This window comes from Macadamia integrifolia, chromosome 10 (assembly GCF_013358625.1).
Source record: "Macadamia integrifolia cultivar HAES 741 chromosome 10, SCU_Mint_v3, whole genome shotgun sequence".
Taxonomy (NCBI): Eukaryota; Viridiplantae; Streptophyta; class Magnoliopsida; order Proteales; family Proteaceae; genus Macadamia; species Macadamia integrifolia.
This window is the reverse complement of record NC_056566.1, coordinates 3377032-3390682: the sequence shown is the minus strand read 5'-3', so window position 1 is coordinate 3390682 and position 13651 is coordinate 3377032.

Sequence of the window (13651 nt, the reverse complement as noted above, 5' to 3'; positions counted from 1 at the left end):
GTTGGAGTCCTTCTCTCCTCCTCTTTTCCTTCACTTTCTTTACCTGAATTTGAGAAAATCACAGCCACCCCAATAGTCCATCTCCCTCTTAACTCTCTTCTTTGCTTTCCCTTCTTTTCTTTCTTATTGAAAGATTTGTATGCACACCCTCCCTTTGCAAACAAACTTCTACTATCCCTTTCCCTTTCTCTCTCCACCTATCCCTTTCTCATGTCCATATCTTTCTCTCTCTCTCCATCCATCACTCTCACACATGTCCCTCCATCTCTCTCTCTCTCTCTCTCTCTCTCTCTCTCTCTCTCTCTCTCTCTCTCTCTCTCTCTCTCTCTCTCTCTCCCCCTTAGTACGTGAGCATTCCTCCCCCTTTCTCTTCTCTTTTCTTCTTTTTTTCTTGATTTTCTTCTTTGTCTCTTAGCTAACAAATGAGGAAGGTGAGTTAATGGTGAAAGGATTGGTAGGTCCCACCCAACTTTATCACTCTTCCTCTCCTTTTCTTCTCCACCGACAATAGACAAGCCCCCCCTCCCTTTTGGTGCAATGAAATTAATATTTATATATTATATTACTTCCTTTTGTGCAATGTCAAACATACATGTCATCCCATCCCCAAAAGTCTCTCATCTTAACTCCCCTTTGTCTTTTTTTGTCCTATTTTCAAACCATTCCAACTACTATCTTGTTTGTTCCCAATGACATTGATATCTATAATTACATATAAAACTATTATATATATATATATATATTACCATCACAAACATGTAAATTGGAAATAGGGAGGATTAGGTCCCTAAGCTGAATCACATTAGATTTTTGCAAAAGAAAATAGAAAACCCATTTAAATTGGAAATAGGGAGGGGTATTACATTCCTCCCCCCTTATAAAAATTTCGTCCTTGAAATTTGTACGTACCTCAATTGTCAAAAAGATGTGGGTAATTGGACTGCATGTCCTCTTCTCACTCCCATGATGCCTCTTGAATTGTGTGATTCTTCCAAAGCACCTTCACATAGGAGATCGATCGATTATGAAGTACTTGTCGTTTACTTTCCAAAATCTGTGTAGGTACTTCTTCATAGGACAAATCCTCCTTTAACTATAGAGGTTCATATCCTAGCACATGGGAAGGGTCTGTTACATACTTTTTGAGCATAGATACATGAAATACGTTGTGCATACTAGATAAGGCAGGTGGTAATGCAACTCGATAAGCCACTTTCCCAATCCTATCTAGGATTTCAAATGGTCCCACATATCTAGGGCTTAACTTGCCCTTTTTCCCAAACCTCATGACTCCCTTCATAGGTGACACCCTGAGAAATATCATGTCTCCCACCTCGAATTCTAGAGTCTTCCTTCTGTTATCTGCATAGCTTTTCTATTGACTCTGGGCTGTCTTGATCCTCTTCTGAATCAACTCGACCTTATCACAAGTCCTTTGTAAAATCTCTGGTGCTAACAACCTCCTGTCTCCTACCTCATCCCAACATATTGGAGATCTACACTTCCTACCATAGAGAGCCTCATATGGTGCCATACCAATGGTGGCCTGATAACTGTTGTTATATGCAAACTCCACCAATGGTTGGTGATCACCCCAGTTGCCCTTGAGGTCTATAGTGCAAGCCCTCAACATATCTTCTAAAATTTGAATGGTCCTCTTTGTTTGTCCATTTATCTGCGGAAGAAAAAAAGTCAAGTTGAGTGCCCATGGCTTTCTGCAAACTTTGCCAAAAACGTGAAGTGAACCTAGGATCTCTGTCTAACACTTTAGTAACTGGCACTCCATGTAACTTGATTATCTCATCTATATACAACTTGGCCAATTTGTATAATGAATAATTCATCTTAATAGGTAGGAAATGAGCAGACTTGGTCAACCTATCAATAATAACCTATATAGCCTCATGCCCTCTGGAAGTTCTCGGCAATGCTGTAACAAAATCCATAGATATTTGCTCCCACTTCCACTCAGGAATGGGTAAAGGCTGCAAGAGTCCTGATGGCCTCTGATGCTCTACCTTCACTTGCTTACAGGTTAGGCATCTTTCTATGTACTTTGCAATCTCTCTCTTCATGTTTTTCCACCAATAAACCTCCCTAAGATCGCGATACATCTTGGTACCACCTGGATATATAGTGTAGGGTGAGGAGTGTGCCTCACTTAGGATGAGCTATTTCACGTCGGTGTCATTTGGCACACATAACCTACCTCGGAATCTCAAAGTCCCATCAATGGACATGGAAAAATCTGGCTTCTTGCCCTCTTGAACTTCCTTCCTAATTCTCTCTAAGGACATATCATTCCTTTGCGCAGACTTGATCCTGTCAATCAATGTTGGTTGTACTGTCAAAGCTGCCATCAAGGATGTGGTATTTTTCACTATAATCTTTAGGTCAAGACTCCGTATATCCTCTAGTAGGTGTGGCTGACTAGTTAGATGTGCTGCTGAAATCCCCTGAGACTTCCTACTCAATGCATCAGCTACCACATTTGCCTTGCCTGGGTGGTAGCTAATGGTATAGTCATAGTCTTTCATCAATTCCAACCACCTTCTTTGCCTTATATTTAATTCTTTTTGCGTGAAGATGTATTTTAGACTTTTGTGGTCAGTGAAGATCTCACACTTCTCCCTATATAGGTAGTGCCTCCAAATCTTCAAGGCATGCACCACTGCTGCAAGCTAGAGATCGTGTGTTGGATAGTTCTGCTCATACGGCTTCAACTGTCGAGAGGCATAAGCTACTACCTTCCCGTGCTGCATGAGTACACAACCAAGTCCTTTTCTGGAAGCATCACTGTAGATCACTAACCCTTCTGAACTCGAAGGTAAGGTCAATACTGGTGCACTGGTCAGCTTCTGTTTTAGTTCCTTGAAACTGTCTTCACATTCCTCAGTCCAATCAATCCGAACACTCTTCCTTGTCAGCTTAGACAAGGGAAGGGCAATGCTGGAGAATCCCTCCACAAATCTTCTATAGTATCCCGCCAGTCCTAGAAAACTCCAGACCTCTGTAACACTGGTTGGTCTAGCCCAATTCATCACAACCTCAATTTTATTGGGATCGACTGAAATGCCATCTTCAGATATAACGTGGCCTAAAAATTTCACCTGGTCTAACCAGAAATCACATTTACTGAGCTTGGCGAACAATTGGTGCTTCTTCAATTTTTGAAGCACTATCCTCAAATGTTCCTCATGTTCCTCCTCACTTTTGGAGTAAACCAAGATGTCATTAATGAACACTATAACGAACCGATCTAGAAACTCATAGAAGACTCGGTTCATCATGTCCACAAATGCTGCTGGTGCATTAGTTAATCCAAACGACATAACTAAGAACTCATAGTGTCCATATCGAGTTCTAAAAGCAGTCTTGGGGATATCATCTTTCCTAATCTTCAACTGATGATACCCTGACCTAAGGTCAATCTTGGAAAAGACCTTTGCCCCTTGCAACTGGTCAAACATGTCATCTATCCTTGGCAATGGATACTTGTTTTTTATGGTGACCTTGTTCAACTCTCTGTAGTCAATGCATAATCTTATTGACCCATCTTTCTTTTTAACAAATAATACAGGTGCTCCTTAAGGGGATGAACTAGGACTAATAAACCCCTTGTTCAGAAGTTCCTGTAGCTACTTCTTCAACTCCTTCAATTCTGTCGGTGCCATTCTGTATGGTGCCTTAGAGATTGGGGTTGTGCCCGACACTAGCTCAATACAAAACTCTATCTCTCTGTGAGGCGATAAGACAACTAGGTCATCAGGAAACACGTCTGGAAAATCTCTAGCAACCTCTATGTCTACCAAAGTAGGTCCTTGTACCCTTGTATCTATAATGTTGGCAAGGTAGCCTTGGCATCCCTGGTGGATCAATCGCCTAGCCTGGATGGCTGATATTAATGGGAGCGATGATACACCCAACTTAACTCCGGAATAATTGAACTCTTCCTCATCTTTTGGTCTGAAAACCACTTCTTTCTCAAAACAGTGAATACAGGCATGGTAGGTGGTCAACCAATCCATGCCCAATATCACATCAAAATCTTTCATCTCTAGTAATACCAGATTTGCTGCTAGCTTTCTACCCTCAATTTGTATAATACAAGTCTCATACACCATATCTGTTAATATCATAGCTCCTGATGGAGTAGCTACACACAGCTGGTGATTCATGATTATGGGGAGTACACATACCCTTGTAGCAAAACAGTGCGAGATAAATGAATGTGTGGACCCTGAGTCAAATAATGTATATGCAAACTGCTCTGCAATGCTTAACATACCTGACATGCATCATAATAATTATCGTATTGTAAGTTTAATTTATATGAGATTCTACTAACTTAATCATATTAAACAAGGGCTTTAGTGTAGGGGTACCTGACACCACTGATGGTAAAGTCTCTGCATCCTCTGCAGTCATGGAAAAGACCCTTCCTTAAGCTTTAGGCTTCTGGTCACTGTGGGTACTATCAACACTCTGCGATCCCTGTCCTGTCTGTTTGGTCTGCTGCATTTGCTGGCCCTGGAAAGTCTGGCGATCCTGGCGTGGCTGGTAGAACTAGCTGAATTGGCATTGTTGTCCACCCTGATTGCCCTGATTCATGCAATCTCTAGCCATATGCCCATACAATCCACATCTAAAACAAACATTAACCCCAAGTAAGCATTGACCCCGGTGTGACTTCCCACACTTGGGACAAACAACCATAGAAGCTTGTTGGTCATCTCTAGATCTCTATTGTTTTTGGAAATGAGTAGATCAAGCATCAGATGGAGCTTGTGGATGTTTTCCATGCCTTCTATAGTCAATAGGAGGTGATCCTGTACCACACCCAGCAAACATCCTAGCACGTTCGAGCACATCTTTGTAGGTAGGTAATTTCAAAATGATAATGCTAGCCTGGATGTGGGGACTTAACCCCCTCTCAAACTGTCAAGCCTTACATTCATCTGTATCCACGACATGAGGAGCAAATATCGAAAGCTCCTGAAATTTTTGAACATACTCAGATAATGGGTTAGAACCCTGCTTCAATTGAAGAAGCTCACATTCCTTCTTCTGCTGCAAATCAATTGGAAAGTACTGGTCCAAAAAGGCACCTATGAATCTAGCCCAAGTCAATGGTTGTGGACCTTCCTCAAGAGTACGACGGGTAGAATAGTCATCTTTGTTCCCTGAGTATACTGGGCATAACGGCTAGCTGCTACTGAAGTTAACTGTTCATGGATAGCGTTGACTAAAGTACCAATCACATTCATAACATCATATTGTGCCCATGCCGCTACAGCCGGTGACAGTGGCAAAACATCACCCTCTGGATGGTGCTGATGGTGCTGGGGATGTAAATGAGGTGGGGCATTCTCACCTGGTGCCACATACCCGCCTTGGTGTTGATGAGTTGGTACTTCTCCACCATGTGCTATACTAGCAGCCTATTGTGTTGCCCTAGGGTCTACACTAAGAGCATCTTGAACTAGGATAGTCCGACGTGCTCCTCCTCTCCTTCTTGGTGGCATTTTACTGGCAACCACAACAAGAAGAACTTATTAGCTAGCTGCCAACATAACTTTGACAATCTCTTGATTGTAAATTATATCTATCATACTTGAACAATAATCATATACTTAGTTGTCGTATCATTACCAATTCTATAATATTAATAACTCTTATTTCTACTTCACAATTAAAATCCCCAAGTGAAATATGTCTTCTATAACTTATATTCTGTTTTACTCCATAGATAACTATGAATTAAACGACCTAGGTCTAAACTTCCCAAATCCGTCGTCCAATCATTCCCAAAAACTTGCTCTGATACCATACTGTAATGCCCCCAAATTCGGGTAAGATATGGGTGCAGGCCCTCGCGGGCCACCGTTAAATAACAGCATAATCTTCAATTCTTTTACCCAAACACATATACACATCGGAAACTAATATGAAAACATATCAAAATTTCTACAATAGAAGCTAAGTCATCATACTTATAACTTCATTACACATTAACAGTCTTAATATGTCTATATCTATCAAATACATTAAACGTACTGTAATCCATTGTAAAGTTATTACAACATTCTTTCAAAAAGTCTAGCAAAGTCTGGAATAGTTATATCTTCAGATTATTCCTTGGAGGAAGGAAAATCAGCACCTCTATCACCAAATACACATTGTGCACAACGACATGGCACATGTTCTGCCTCTGTAAAATAGTTATATATCATGGGGTAAGCTCAACTAGCTTAGTGAGAAAAACACAATCATATCATGAAGTAAAACATGCATGACTAAAAAAACATCATACAAATCACGTGCTACTTTTGTCAATGCATAAATCTGAAAGTATAATATATCTGATCATACATATACTGACATGCATGGCATTCAAAATCAAATAATTATCAATCTCAACATTATCCTTTTTCTTCTTTAACCTATCTTTTCTTTCTTACTTTTTTTCTTATTCTTTTACCTTTACTTGCTTACTTTTGGGTAGGATGTTTTCCCTCAACGCCTCGCCCTTGTCTTGCTCTTGAGCTCAAAGGATCTGGGTCGTGTCTTGAGAATTCATCCCACAAGCTCCTCTCTCAACGTCTCGCCCTTTTCTTGCTCTTTAGCTCAAAGGATCTGGGTCGTGTCTTGAGAGTGTATCTTTAATCTTTTCTTTTATTTATTTTTTATTCTTTGTTGTCTTGCTTACCAACTTCGGCATCCAGTTGTCACTGTCAATTTCAACATTTGGGTGGAGCGGGATATTGATGGAGCCTTTATGGGTCCTCCCCTGACTGTCCCATACCAGCAGAGTGGGCATTAAAAGACCCCATTATCCTTCCCAGTTCCTCTGTTGGAAAGGACTTTGACAACTTTTAGCTTTGGTCCATTTTACGCCTTAATTTTATCTTATGTCTATCATGCCTTGCACTTATAAAGAAAATCATGAAAACAATATTTGATACATATAAAAATATAAAACAGATCTTAGAGGCAATGACATACATATATATATATATATATATATACTGTAAATGGCAAAACATGCAAGGATATGGCTGAATTCCCCTCACCTGTAGATGATGTACAAAAATTACTGTGAGAACCACTTTCTGCTAACGTTCTCTGGCAATTGTATCACCTACATAAGAATTTATTACTTCAAACTTAATGACTCAAGTATGTAATCACTCCTAAACTTAAGCTTTCACTTTGTTATATATGCTACCGACTGCCGGACTTGATCCTTTTACTTTAAACTCACCATCCAACCAAATCATATACTTAGGCTTTTACATAGTTTTCTTAATCTCCGATTGATGTGGGAGCATTTCTAAATGGCCTAACGACCCGAGCTAGGTCCACAAGACTATGCCAAAGGACTGAAGCTGAAAATAGTAATTGCAGTCCTCTATTTTTAGGTAACTTTCGTGTCAAACCTGAACCAATTCCAAAGGAACTAGTATTCGTGCCCTATATGGATAGAAAGATCTATGAGTCTATTTTCTTACAAAAAAGATGGAACGTCATTTACTATTTTATAAAAAGAGTTATAGCCATTTTGGTAAAGTGCGTTTGGGCTGACTGCGTACTCTTGGAATTCAAGAATTCCTCTAATGATCGAACTTTCATACTACACAGCAGTCCATGGTATGTAATCGACTCTTAGTAGTACTTTAATCAACAAATATTGACTAAGACAGTGGGTAGTTAACTTATTAGATCATGATCCACTATGTGCTCTAATGATTATGACAAATCCATACTAGTAGTCTTAGTAGGACTTTAGTAGGGCCATGTTACACAATCATTTCATATATACATAGCCATAAACTTCCCCTTTCTTTTGTTTCTTTTTCTTTACTCTTTACCATTGGAGCTGGTCTCTTAGAAGACTTCTAGTATAATCAAATCAGATTTAGTGTTCTAGGTTCTATGTATATTTCAATTTCCTTAAAGTAGGTTCCTCTTTTGAACTCATTCAAACAATGCCCTTTTAAAAGTTAAATAATAATGGGATTCCAACTATAGTTGTTTCCAATCTTTTTCATAATTATACTAAACAAAGTTGATTTAAAAATACCAAAATAGGGGAGGAGAAGCCAAAACCTCAGCTAGACAGTAGCAAGCCATGAGGTTGCGCTGCAACTTGGCCTTGGCAGCAGCTTCCTCTCCCAACGCACTTCTCTCTCTCTCTCTCTCCTTCTCTTTCTTTTAAAACTCATGTAACCATGGAAGAACTAAGATTTGAAAAGCTAAAAGCCTCACTACATATAAAACTATTATATATATATATATATATATATTACCATCACAAACATGTAAATTGGAAATAGGGAGGGGTATTACACAATGGTTTGGATTAGGTCCCTAAGCTAAATCACATAAGATTTTTGCAAAAGAAAATAGAAAACCCATTTAAATTGGAAATAGGGAGGGGTATTACAACTAAAACTCCACACTGATTTACATTCATTTAACCAATATATATACAATAACAGTACATTTCCTTACAATATTGCCCTTGTATTGGACAACTATACATAACACCTATTACCCTCCCACAATTTGAGCTGGGATGGAACAGACGCTCAAATTGGATCGCAGCCAGTGGAATCGAGTAGTGGAAAGACCCTTGGTAAAAATATTAGCGAACTGCTTCTCTGTGGGAAGGAACGAGATTTGTAGTTCACCTCTTGCAACCTTTTCATGAACAAAATGATAATCTATATCAACATGTTTTGTGCGTGAATGCATAACTGGATTAGCCACAAGATAAGTCGCACCAATGTTGTCACAATGCACAATAACTGGTTGTTGGAGAAAAATGCCGAGTTCACCAAGCAAATTCTTGACCCAACAAGTGTCCGTGACTGCATACGCAATGGCATGATATTCAGATTCCGTAGTGGACCATGCCACCGTAGGTTGTTTCTTAGCAGACCAAGAAATAAGGTTCGGCCCAAGAAAAATACAATAGCCAATTGTAGATTGTCTAGTGGCCGGGCAGCCAGCCCAATCGGCATCTGAATATGCAGTAATGCTCATCGACAAGGATCGTGTGAGATAAATCCCATATTGTAAAGTGCCGGTAATGTAGAATCCTTTTCACAGCTTGGAAGTGACCCTCACATGGTGCATGCATATACTGACATACGAGATTAACCGCAAATGAAAGATCAAGTCTTGTAAAGGTCAGGTATTGTAATGCACCCACTTGCTGGTGTATGATGTCTTGTATTTCGTCGCAGTTTAATCCAGGGAGTACTGGTGCAACACCTAGACAGCCAAGACGGCGGTCCCAGAATGCAAGTAGTTTAATTCGGATTAGGGTTTTTTCTCGCTATATATTTGTAGCGAGGGTTTCTTTCTCTGTAATGCAAGCAATACTGAGAGGTGTGAGGACGAGCGCTGTAACCTTATTCTCCATTGAAAGTGAAGCAGGATCTCATCTCACCGGGGACGTAGGCAACCTTGCCGAACCTCGTAAAATCCGTGTGCATTGTTTGTTTTTTTTTTCATTATCTTCTGCATCGTTTTAGGGTTGCGTTTCTACAAATTGGTATCAGAGCTCTAGGTTTCCGTTTTCTAGGGTTTACTATCACGATGGCAGGGAAGGGATCGAATGTCAAGTATGACATCAAGAGGTTTAATGGGAAGAACAATTTCACCCTCTGGCGTCAAAGGATGAAGGATCTTCTGATACAACAAGGTTTGGCGAAAACGTTGTTGGGGAAGTCGAAGAAACCTGAAAAAATTACTGACGAAGATTGGGAAGAGATGGAGGAAAAGGCGGTAAGTGCTATTCGATTAAATCTTTCTGATGATGCCCTACAATATATTGTGGGTATCGATTCTGCACCGCAGTTATGGGCAAAACTTGAAAGCATCTACATGACGAAGTCCTTAACGAACAAGTTGTTCGTGAAGAAGCAATTTTACTCTCTACAGATGGAGGAAGGTACGGATCTATTAGAGCACCTTAACATGTTCAATCAGATCGTAAGTAAACTTGCAAACCTGGAGGTTAAGATCGAGGATGAAGACAAGGCGTTACTATTGCTGTCGTCGCTCCCAGAATCATATGATCATCTAGTAACGACTCTCTTGTACGGGAAGGAAACCCTTGAGATGGATGAAGTCGCAGCTGCCCTCATGTCCAATGATACAAGGAAGAAGGCAAGTAGTACGAAATCTCAAGGAGAAGGTTTTTTCGGAGGTGACAAGGAGCAGGAAAGAGGGAGATCAAATCAGAAGGGATCTGGGAAGAGTCGATCGAAATCAAAAAGGGCAAAGACAAAGGTCTCTTGTTACTATTGCAAGAAGGAAGGTTATATGAAGAGAGAGTGCTTGAAGAGGAAGGCGGACTTAAAGAAGAAAGGTGTAGATAAGGCATCTGAGGAAGCTAGCGTGGCTGACAGTTCAGATGGAGATGATGGAGATGTACTCTCTATATCATCAAGTAAGAATCAACCTTCTAATTCTTGGATTTTAGATTCTGGATGTTCATATCACATGTGTCCGCATAAGGATTGGTTTGATACATATCAACCATATAATGGTGGGTCTGTCCTAATGGGGAATGATGCCTTATGCAAGACCATTGGGATAGACACTATCAAAATCAAGATGTTTGATGGGATAGTAAGAACTTTAGCAGATGTGAGACATGTACCAGAATTAAGGAAAAACTTAATATCTTTGGGGGCACTTGACTCAAATGGCTACAAGTACATAGCAGAAGGTGGAGTTCTCAAAGTTATTAAGGGTGTAATGGTTGTCATGAAGGGACAGCTAGCAGGAAACCTATACAGACTCATAGAGAGCACAGTTATAGGTGGAGCATCTGTGACTACAGATGCAGTATTTGATACAGATGATACCTATCTGTGGCATATGCGGTTAGGGCATATGGGAGAAAGAGGATTGATGGAGCTTCATAAAAGGAAAATGTTGAAGGGAGTAAAAACTTGTAAATTGAACTTCTGCAAGTATTGTGTGTTCGGAAAACAGTGCAAGGTTAGCTTCAAAACTGCAAAACATAAGAGTAAAGGGGTGCTTGATTATGTACACAGCGATGTATGGGGTCCTTCAACAACAAAATCTAAAGGTGGGGCAGAATACTTCGTGACCTTTGTTGATGATTACTCAAGGAAAGTCTGGATCTACTTCATGAAGCATAAAAGTGAGGTGTTCACTAAATTTAAGGAATGGAAGGCTGAGGTAGAAAGGAAGACAAGAAGGAAAATTAAATACTTGAGAATAGATAATGGAGGAGAGTACACATACAAGCCGTTTCTAGAATTGTGCAAAGCTGAAGGGATTACACATCACTTCACAGTTCCAAAGACACCACAACAAAATGGTGTAGCTGAAAGGATGAACAGAACACTTCTAGAAAGAGCTCGGAGTATGAGGCTAAATGCAGGGTTGAGCAAGATATTTTGGGCAGAAGCAGTGAACATGGCATGTTTTCTCATCAATAGGTCTCCATCAAAGGTGATTGATTGTAAAATTCCTGAAGAGGTATGGACAGGAAAACCAGTAGATTATTCTATTCTAAAAATATTTGGTTGTCCAGCCTATGCGCATGTTGAGAGTGAGCAGCGTTCCAAGTTAGACTCAAAGTCTAAGAAATGTATCTTTCTTGGTTTTAAGAAAGGTGTTAAGGGATTCAAGTTGTGGGATCCAAGTTCACAGAAAGTTGTGGTTAGCAGAGATGTTGTGTTTGATGAGTCTCATATAGTGAAGTCAAATTACAATTCACAAGCAGTTGATGAAAATAAAGAAGGTTCTACTGTGCAGGTGGAGTTAGGTGAGTTAGAAACAACAAGAGAGAATGAGGAATCAAGTGACTTACCAGGACAACAGGAAGCAGTAGAAGTTCCCTATACTGTGGCAAAGGGTAAAGGGAAGCGTACTCACAAAGCACCTATGAGATACGGGTTTGAGGACATGGTTGCCTATGCCCTCACTGTAGGTACAGGTGATCCATCTTCCTACCATGATGCTATGAGTGATGCACAGCATGATAAATGGATGATAGCTAAGATGGAGGAAATGGAATCTCTACAGAAGAACAAGACTTGGGAGATTGTGGAAAAACCCAAGGGAAGAAAAATCATTGGGTGTAAATGGGTCTTTCGTAAGAAAGAGGCAGCATCTGAGAAGGAGCGTGAAAGATATAAGGCCAGACTTGTAGCCAAGGGCTATGCACAGAAGGAGGGGATAGACTACAATGAAATATTTTCTCCGGTGGTGAAACACACTTCAATCAGGGTACTACTTGCTTTGGTGGCCATGTATGATTTAGAGCTTGAACAACTTGATGTGAAAACTGCATTTCTTCATGGTGACTTAGAAGAACAGATTTACATGGAGCAGCCTGAAGGTTTCAAGGTGCAGGGAAAGGAAGACCATGTTTGTCTGCTTAAGAGGTCGCTTTATGGCCTTAAGCAATCTCCTAGGCAGTGGTACAAGTGCTTTGATTCTCACATGATGAAGATTGGCTACACAAGAAGTGAGTATGATAGTTGTGTTTATTAGAAAGTGTCAAGTGATAATTCCATTATTTTGTTGATGCTTTATGTTGATGACATGCTCATTGCTGCAAAGAACAAACATGATATAGTCTCTTTGAAGTCTTTGTTGAGTGCTGAATTTGAGATGAAGGATCTTGGTGCCGCTAAGAAGATCCTTGGCATGGAAATCCTTAGAGATAGAAATGCAGGTAAACTTTGGGTAACTCAGAAGAGGTATATTGAAAAGGTGCTAGAGCGTTTCAATATGGAAAAGGCTAAGCCGGTTAGCACTCCGTTAGCTGGCCACTTCAATTTATCTGAAAGGGAATGCCCTACAACACATGAGGAGGTGGAGCAGATGTCTCAAGTCCCTTATACTAGCGCAGTTGGGAGTCTCATGTATGCTATGGTTTGTAGCAGGCCGGATTTGTCTCATGCAGTCAGTGTTGTTAGCAGATACATGAGTAATCCAGGGAAGGAGCATTGGAATGCAATTAAGTGGATCTTCAGATACTTGAGCAAGACTAAAGATATAGGTGTTTTGTTCAGTGGCAAGGGAAGTTCTACAGAATTGGCAGGTTATGTTGATTCTGACTATGCCGGTGATTTAGATAAGAGGAGGTCTACTACATGGTATGTGTTTACATTGGCTGGTGGACCTATATCATGGAGGGCGATGCTTCAGTCTACAATTGAATTGTCCACTACAGAGGCAGAGTACATGGCAGCAGTTGAGGCTGCCAAGGAAGGAGTCTGGTTGGCTGAACTAGTTCGTGAGTTGGGGTTGGAGCAAGGAGGTGCAGTGTTACATTGTGACAGTCAGAGTGCCATACATCTTGCAAAGAATCAAGTGTTTCATGCAAGGACAAAGCATATTGATGTGAGATTTCACAAGATCAGGGAGCTTGTGTCAGAAGGCAGTATTCACTTGAGAAAAATTCATACAGATCTCAATCCTATAGATATGTTTACAAAGCCAGTTACTACAGAGAAGTTCGAGTCCTGTTTGGACTTGATTAATATTACTCATTGTTGAAGATGAGGGCAATTGTAGTTTAATCCGGATTATGGTGCCAGTTGTAGTTTAATTCGGATTAGGGTTTTTTCTCGCTATATATTTGTAGCGAGGG